This window comes from Sinohyriopsis cumingii, chromosome 14, assembly GCF_028554795.1.
Source record: "Sinohyriopsis cumingii isolate HCF-2022 chromosome 14, ASM2855479v2, whole genome shotgun sequence".
NCBI lineage: Eukaryota > Metazoa > Mollusca > Bivalvia > Unionida > Unionidae > Sinohyriopsis > Sinohyriopsis cumingii.
The window spans coordinates 115,847,378-115,856,145 of NC_142974.1; the positions used below are offsets into that span (position 1 = coordinate 115,847,378).

The 8,768-nt window shown below is 36.2% G+C and overlaps 1 protein-coding gene across 3 annotated transcripts in view; it reads right to left on the reverse strand.

Moving 5' to 3' along the window:
• The window catches only part of LOC149784648 (sodium-dependent phosphate transporter 1-A-like), an 81,295-nt gene extending 73,549 nt beyond the window's left edge, over positions 1–7,746 (reverse strand). For all 3 annotated transcript variants that reach the window (XM_089932703.1, XM_089932704.1, XM_089932702.1), the window contains exon 1: positions 7,601–7,746. The gene's annotated coding sequence lies outside the window, so the exon portion shown is untranslated. The remainder of the gene's footprint in view (positions 1–7,600) is intronic.
• Positions 7,747–8,768: the final 1,022 nt, after the last annotated feature.

An 8,768-nucleotide genomic window follows, 5' to 3' on the forward strand; every position in this document is an offset into this window, starting at 1 on the left:
TCTGTAGCTTGTTGATGGTCAACAGTTCTTGGTACAATAATGACATACTCCCACATCTGAACATCACTGTCAACAGCTCCACATCGCACTTTACTCTAATGCATTACTCCATTATAAATTTTGCTACTGATGTAGTTCGCCAATGTGATTCATGCTACCATCACATCACATAATCAGGTTCTACTCTTTAGTTATTATCAGTCAAGGGTAAAGTTGTTTCCATTGGCAACATGCACAAAGGAGAGAATGTTGGCATACCTCTACGCAGATTCTATGAACTTCAATGAACTTTTGCATGACTGCTTGACATCTCAGGTATGTGATAAAGCTTCCCAGTAGCAAGATAAATATATTTGTTACATCAGTGGCTCATGGAAGTTGTTGTTGTGGGGTTTAACGCCATTTTTCATCACACGATATGCTATGCATGGTGGCCAGTATTAATGGTGGGGGATGAACCCAGGAAAACCCACTGACACACGAGAGTCCTATATTCAAACCCACACAGAGAGAGGTGAGATGGCAGTAATCCATAACAGAGAGCGCTTTAGACCACTCCTGTCTCAAGGAAGCATATCGAAGATCCCTGATAAGGAGGACCTGAATATGATCTATAATCAACGTAAAAGAGACCATGATGGACTTAATGACACTGATGGCAATAAAACGGGCCTTTATTCAGTACAAGGCAGTGCTTGAGAACCTTTGAAGAAAACCACAGGAATGGGTGTGCTAGAAGTAAATTACCAACACAGTAACATATTTCCATATTATTGTGTAATGGCAGAGGATATTTTGTCATCAACTCTTACTAGTTTGGCTTACTAGCATGGCTTTTCCAAGCAAAGTTGTTTGAAAACATGGGCAACATCTAGCTTGATCATGGGACAGAACTCATTGGATCATAAGTAACTTCCCATGCTCAAAGCATAAATATGTCAGGAGTTCAAAATTTTCAGCAATATCACACTGCTTTCATCAGCAATTAATGCTGATCATATGACTTCAACGACAATGTGATACGAGGAGGCTATTGCAGATGGGTGGTAATTCAAAACCCTCGTCCCTGTTTAGTGTTGGCCTCCATGTAATTAACATTAATTGCTGATGATGGCAATGGGTTATTGCTAACAATTTTGAACTCTTAAGTTATTTATGCTCTGAGTAAGGGAAACTACTAACAATCATGAATTATCCAGAGCAAGGAAGCAGCCTTTTCTAAATTTGTCAAAAATACTGATGCAAAGAGGGTGGCTGCCAAATTTGTAAAGAGTAAAATAGAAGGAAATGATTGACATGCATGTCCTTTTGACAAATGACTTGTTGTTCATGTTGCTCGATACATTAACTTAATCCATGACGATCATACTGAATTTATTAGGGTTGTTATTTTATCTTGCCACACAAATGACACGTGTTCATTACAACCTTGCATAGATTTAACAAACTGTATGATTAAAGTGTGACTTTCAAAACCGAGTCTCTAAATAAGCATCCCCACATGACATTGAGGCCAATGAATGGGAATCTGACAATATTTATGACTAGACTGTGACAATTACTAGACGATGTTGGAGGATTTCAGAACTTTATCAGATGACTAAAGCTGTACTGCTGTCACTTTTTGCTGATTATGCAGATACCGCGTACAGCTGATTGTTAAAACTGGCAATACCGATTATGAGACAGATTATTATTATTTGTTTTCTGACAATGACTGGTTCAGAAACATAAACATAAAGCAGGTATTTTGCCGTGTGAGTTATAACAAGTTTGTTTATGCGGTAAGTGAATTTGAACCTTTTTTTTTTTTTTTTTTTTACAAAAACAGACAGAAACCAGGTAAATACATTGCTATTTATAGAAAACGACGATCACAGAAACAGAAAACTTGAAAAACTTGTGTGCAAATCTGTTTTGGACTCGTCCACTGAATTTACTTTAAGTAATTCCAAACTAAACTTGATTGTTTCGAGTTCGACATTATGCATAGGCTTGGTAGTACAGTGGAGCCCTGTTATAACACGATAATTGGGGTCCACAAAATTGGATCACGTTAATCTTGGGGTCACGTTAATGCGGGGTTTTAAAGTATTTTACTTTTTTCAGAGAACAACTCACTGTATTCATGCCGAATGAATATAATGAATAGGGTATCAACAATGTTTATTATCGTGCCATCGTGGCATTCGATTCATCTATAATGCATGTAATTCTATTGAAAAATGGCACACAGACTTACAATATTCAATATTTTTTCCCAGATCATTGTGTCTGAATTCAACGTTTAATATATAGCATGAACAGAGTATCAACACTGTTTACTTGCCATCTGATATCCTACCGTCGGGGCTTGAAGTTAATCCATAAAATATGTAATTCCATTGTAAAAATTGCATACATATGTAAACTATTCAATAAATGTTTCACATATCATTGTGTGTCTGGATTCAATGGGAAAAATTAACAGCAAAATTAGGTTAAGAAAGACGAAGCACATGTATTGTTCATTACATTCCTGTGTCTATGAGTGGTGTCAGTACAAATTTCATACTGGTAAAGTTTTCTCATATGCGTTTCCATGTACATTTATCCTTTGCAAATTTCCAATAATTAACGCTTGTACACCTATTTGTTTGAACGACTACAACAAGAATAATTACCAATCAACACATGCTTTCAGCGTGCAGATAACTTTTGCTTCAGATTTTGTGAATAAAGAAACATATGAAAACTACTATACTAATCATTGTGCAAAGTGCTGAGAATGACCTGCGTTTGTGAACTAGCTTTACCATAATGGTAAAATATTTTTAAAAAATAAATAAATAGGAAATTAATAATGAGTTCAAAAACAAACACCATACCCATGTAAAACCCGAGAACTAAGTGTAGTAGGCCTGCAATGATCACGAATCACTTTTATATATAAAAAATTTTAAAGCTGAACGCATGTACAATTTCATACTCTTTCAGTGTCCAGCTAATAAAGCGGACATTATTTAGTAGTCAACTGATTGCGTCTAATAACACCGCCAAGCCCAGCAAACATGTTGGCGGCTTTCGTTTTTTGATGTTTATTAAATTGCGAGAATCTTCTATCAACCACTGCATTGGCTGCTGATTGTTTGTGTATGCAGTTGAAGGAGAAACACATGTCGGCTATTGTTTGAGGATCGATTGTATACAGAATTAATTGAAGACAATCACAAAGACGACTTACTGGCTTTACTCATGGATCAGTAACAAGCAACATTTCCGATAACGTTTATTTTGGCATAACACTTCAAGGACCTGGTGAAATTGCTAAATTTCAGGAGCCAAGCCACAATCGTATTATATTCAAATTCATACTCAAACTCTTTCCAAAATGATAATAAACGTTTAACTCACTATTTCTCGTGCCTTTAAAAAAAAGTATTTTCCCAGGTACGAGAAAAATACACGTACATTATTTAAAATTTCAGGAACCATGCTACAATCGTATTCTATATAGTATTATACTCGAATTCATACACGATCTCTTCCCCAAAATGATAATTTGTTGCACAATAACATGTTCATAAGTAAACCCAAATGGCCACGAGTCACTTTTATAAAATAAAAATAAAAAATTAAAACTGAACGCATGTACAATTTCCTACCCGTTCAATTTCCAGCTAATAAAGCGAGCATTTTTTTAACTAGTCAACTGATTGCGTCTAATAACACTGCCAAGCCCAGCAAACATGTTGACAGCTTTCGTTTTTTGATGTTTATTAAATTGTGAGAATCTTTAATCAACCACCGCATTGTCTGATGCTTGGTTCCGAATGCAGTTAAAGAAGAAATAAATGTTGGCAATTGTTTGAGCAATGATTGTATACAGAATTAATTGAAGACAATCACAAGGACGACTTACTGACTTTACTCATGGACCAATAATAAATAGCATTTCCGAAAATGGTTATTTTGGCATAACACTTTAAGAACCTGGTGAATAATGTTAAATTTCAGAAGCTACGCCAGGATCGTATTATATTAAAATTCATACATGAACTCTTTCCCAGAATGATAATAAACATTTTACACACTATTTCTCGTACCTATATTAAAAAATTTTTAAAAATCCTGGTACGAGAAAAATATACATGTATTTAAAATTTCAGGAACCATGCCACGATCATATAAAATTTGTTTCATACCCTTTCAGTTTCCAGCTAATAAAGCGGACATTATTTACTGGTCAACTGATTTCATCTAATAACACCACCAAGCTCAGCAAACATGCTGGCGGCATATTTTTACTGGATCAGTAATAAGTAACATTTCCAATAATGTTTGTTTTTGGCATAACACCTTAAGAACTGGGTGATATTGTTAAATTTCAAAAGCTATGCCACGATCGTATTGTGTTAAAATTTATACGCAAACTCTTCCCCCAAAATGATAATAAACGTTTTACACCCTAATTCAGGAACCACGCCACGATCAAATTAAATTGGAATCCATACGCGATCTCCTCTCCATAATGATACCAATTTATTTATATGCTATTTCATGTACTTTCGAAAAAAAAAATTGTTTCATGTGTGAATATGCAAAATTTCGGTAGCCACGCCACAACCGTGTTATATCCAAATTTGCAGTAAATCGGGGCACGTTATAGCGGGGTTCCACTATATTTAATAGCGTACAATCGATAGTCAATATTAATAATCCAATCGATTCGCACTCTTGAAACAATGTTTTAAATCAACTAATTTACTAATAAGTTGTTCACATGGCTGGAGAGATGCACACACCACACTGCGAGTCGCATGCTGAAGCAGCTGGGGTATCCAGGGATACGTTGCTGGTGCTGGCATGCTAATATCAATGCTGCATATCTGCTGTATGTCAGCGTTCAGCTGCTTCAGCGTGTGACTGCTATTCTTTGATTAGCAGCATTACAGGACAAGCTAAATAACAGATTAACTATAGTGAGTTATAGTTTCGTAGAGCTGGAAATTTTGCTAGCTATCTGCTAATGTGTATGCAGGAAGTTCAACAGCCACACAAGGCCTCATTTGCTGGCTGGCTGCTGTGACTGGGATGAGTGCATGCATGGTATTGACAATTTGTTGTGTGCAGACAATCAGCAGTAGTTTACAGCAAGTGTGGTAAAATGTATTTACTTTTAAGAAAATATCGTCTCTCAGTTAACCCCCAAATCAAATGTTTATTCCTTAGTTTCCACTATTTAATTCTGATTTAAAATTCAAGCCATGTCAAGAAGAATGTTATGATTGAATTTATATTTGGAAATATGTTTACATCGGCATCAATTATTTTTGACAACAGTTTATATCGATTGTTCTCATAATCTGCCCTATTAAGAGTATGGCAGATTAATCGGTACAGCTTTAATAATAACGATGAATTCTTGGAATCAGAACCAGATGACATTAGGTAGTAATATTTATAGGATACTGTGAATTTTTGTAATGTTGACTTTAATTTTGTACACATTTAATATCCCTTTGATAGGACACCTGGGTAACCAATCATTAGGATTAACAGATACCAATAGAAGTTTTCCACAATTTTAACATCTTCAGTAGCTGACCAGATGCCCAATCTGGAAAGAAATTGACTTGACTCATCAGTGTAGTTAAATCTGACTTATTGAGGTACGTTTTATGCAAAATGTAGTATTTTTTATGGTAAGTACCTTTGTTCAATTCACACTGATAATGATAGGACTTTTTACAAATCATATATATATATATATATATATATATATGTAAATGAATCAGTGTTGACAGGTGTACAGGTTACTGAAAGTGAGTTTTTAACCTTTTGGTTAGGGATTTATCTAAAGCAGTGCAAACAAAATTAAAGGATTCACTCATACTTACAGCACTTACAAACTAATTCACCTAACAATAGATCTGTAACCAACACATGTCCATGTTAGTCCTACAATCCAAGACATACCTTGTTTTTATTCAAGTGCTATGTCTTGCTATCCCAAAAACGGGCTTGTAATTGTTGACATCAGAATGATTAGTCAAAGTTTCCGGAATATTTCACACATTAGGCAGCACATTTCAATACTCTTCCACTAATTCATGTGTAATTAATAAACTTACTGTGCTGTCTTTATCCATGTGGAATGAAAATACAACACTAGCAAATAGACGCATTTTCATGTTCCGCTGACATGCATTTGAATTTGTTGCAGTGTGACAGTAGTCAAGGTACGCCAAAGTATGTTTAAGAAGGTTCATGTGGGGGATATGTTTCTTAAACGAAATGAAATGTTGCTCACATTTCCAATAGGCATAATATATTTTTATTTTGTTTGGTTAAAGAATAATGTATCAACTTAACCCAATTTCAGCATCCTTGGCTTTCATTGCTTTCTAGACAACTGAAATGTAGGCCAACAAAACTTGAAAACAGGTCCAGTTCTTTTGTGAGAATTTGAATTTATTTGAGAAAAGACATCAGGGTAAGTAAAGTCTGATAAAAACATAACTTTACTTTGTAGAAAAGCGTTGTTATTGGTCGCCAGTTGTGTGTGATATTTCTGAAAATTTGACTTTCATTACACTGTTAGTCGACATCAAAACACGCAACACAGTACCCTTCGTTAGGCAGTAAGACCCATCACTTCCCCAAGAACAAAAATATTGGGTGATGTGTCTTATGTGTAGGACTAATGTCCATGTTACCTAAACAAAGCAAGGTTTCCATGGAGATTCAGATGGATTCTATTCGAATGAACCGAATTATTTTCATGCGTTTTGGGTAATATTGGCTTTTTATTATCCAGACGTACAGGTCATGGAAAACTATAAATTAGGTTTCTGCCGACTATACTTAACGAAAATTATTTAAATCTTAAAAATTTTAAACAGCAGCACACACTTTATTTTACTTATTTAAACCTAACAATGCGTAATTCAAAAAAAATTATTATCCACTTTAACCTGCTGAGCATTTCCCAAAAATAACTGTTTATGCCTTTGGGAACCTAACCGCTCCATGGCCTAGTGGGAAGCTGCTAAGAATCATGAATTATCCTGAGCAAGGCAGCACACTTTTGAAAACTTGTCAGGGTATGCAAGGAAGATCCCCAGCCGAGTCATACCAAAGACTTACAAAAATGGTACTAACAGCTGCCTCGCTTGGCTCTCAGAATTTAGAGGTTAGAATTAGGACTGGTCGGCATGGTGTCAGGATAATGTGACTGGGTGGGACATCATGATACATGTCTGCACCATAATGCCCCAGTGCTAGACATCACTATAAACTGCCACACTGCAGACATCGTACCGATATGACTGAAAAAAATTTAAAAATCCAAATCACACACATTGTTTGGGAACCCCAACCCTCCCGGTCACTTCATTCCTCACAAAATGATAATGCATGATGACGATAGGGTAACAGAATGTCACTGATTCATTGATGCCAATGAGAAGACGGGAGAAAAAAACGATTACTAAATTTTCATTCATGCAAACATTTTATCAAAGCTGGTTGCGCGCCAAGAACTAACCGGTTACACAAAACGTTTTGGAAAATTTTCTGAAACACTTTATGCTTTTAAAAGTGATAAGGGACAAATTACCTGAGTCGTCATCTCTGATCTGCACTATATAATTTTCCTGTTAATTTTAATAATCTTTCCGGTTTTCTTATCAAACTATATGTCATTATCTGTCTATATTGCGCCATCATAACCTTCCATCTTTCATACACTCACGTGTATACGATACTTGCTGGATCATTCATAAGTCACGTGACTATACTATTTAACCAACAAATACACAACGCGTTCGGAAATCTCGGAACTCAAGGTATGGACGAAACAGTCAAACAAATTCTACACTCATGATCGACTCATGCACTTTCCCTCCCAAAACATAACAGGGGAGATAACCAAAGTGATTATCTACACAATACTCACTACATATGGAATGTAAAGTCCCTCAATGGACTTTTAAAGCAAGTGGATATACTAAGAAATCAAGACATTTTCGATACATTTCCAGGGGATAATTTTAACAATCAAACAGAGATGACAATGTAGCTGTCGGCAACGATTCAGTTCTTACGCGCTCTGTTTTGGAGGGATTTTGGCGGAGGGGGACAAGGATACTTTCACGATCAGCCTCAGAAGAATACTTTCCAAACAATTTTTTTAAGCTTAATACTTGATGGAAAAGTTGCAAATTTCCCTTGATATGCATGCAATAGCTGACCTGTCACTAAAATGCATGAGCGCCGGCACATAGGAGCAAGGGGTACAGCACCTGAATCCCCCTCCCCATTTCACCTCCAAACATGTTTTGGCCTACATGGGTAAAGTTTTAATTGCTGACCGATATATGTTTCCCCTACACCCCACCCCCACCCTGCGGCTCCCCTGCACCACTGCTATTATGTGACTGTAAATATGAACGGTAAATAGTATTTACATGGTTTCTTGGAGGTTTTGTCACCGTTTACAAACAATGTTATAAAGTTTCTTGAAATTTCATTTTCATTTATACCACGGATGCGGGAGATCGCGGGTTCGAACCCTGGCTGAGTCATATCTAAAACTTACAAAAATGGTACTAACAACTGTCTCGCTAGGCGCTAAGCATTAAGAGGTTAGTGTTAGGACTGGTCGGCCTGATGTCAGGATAATGTGACTGGATGGAAAATCATGCTACATGTCTGCGGCATTATGCCCCAGTGCAAAACATCACTATTATAAACTGCCACACTGCAGACAACGTAGCGATATGACT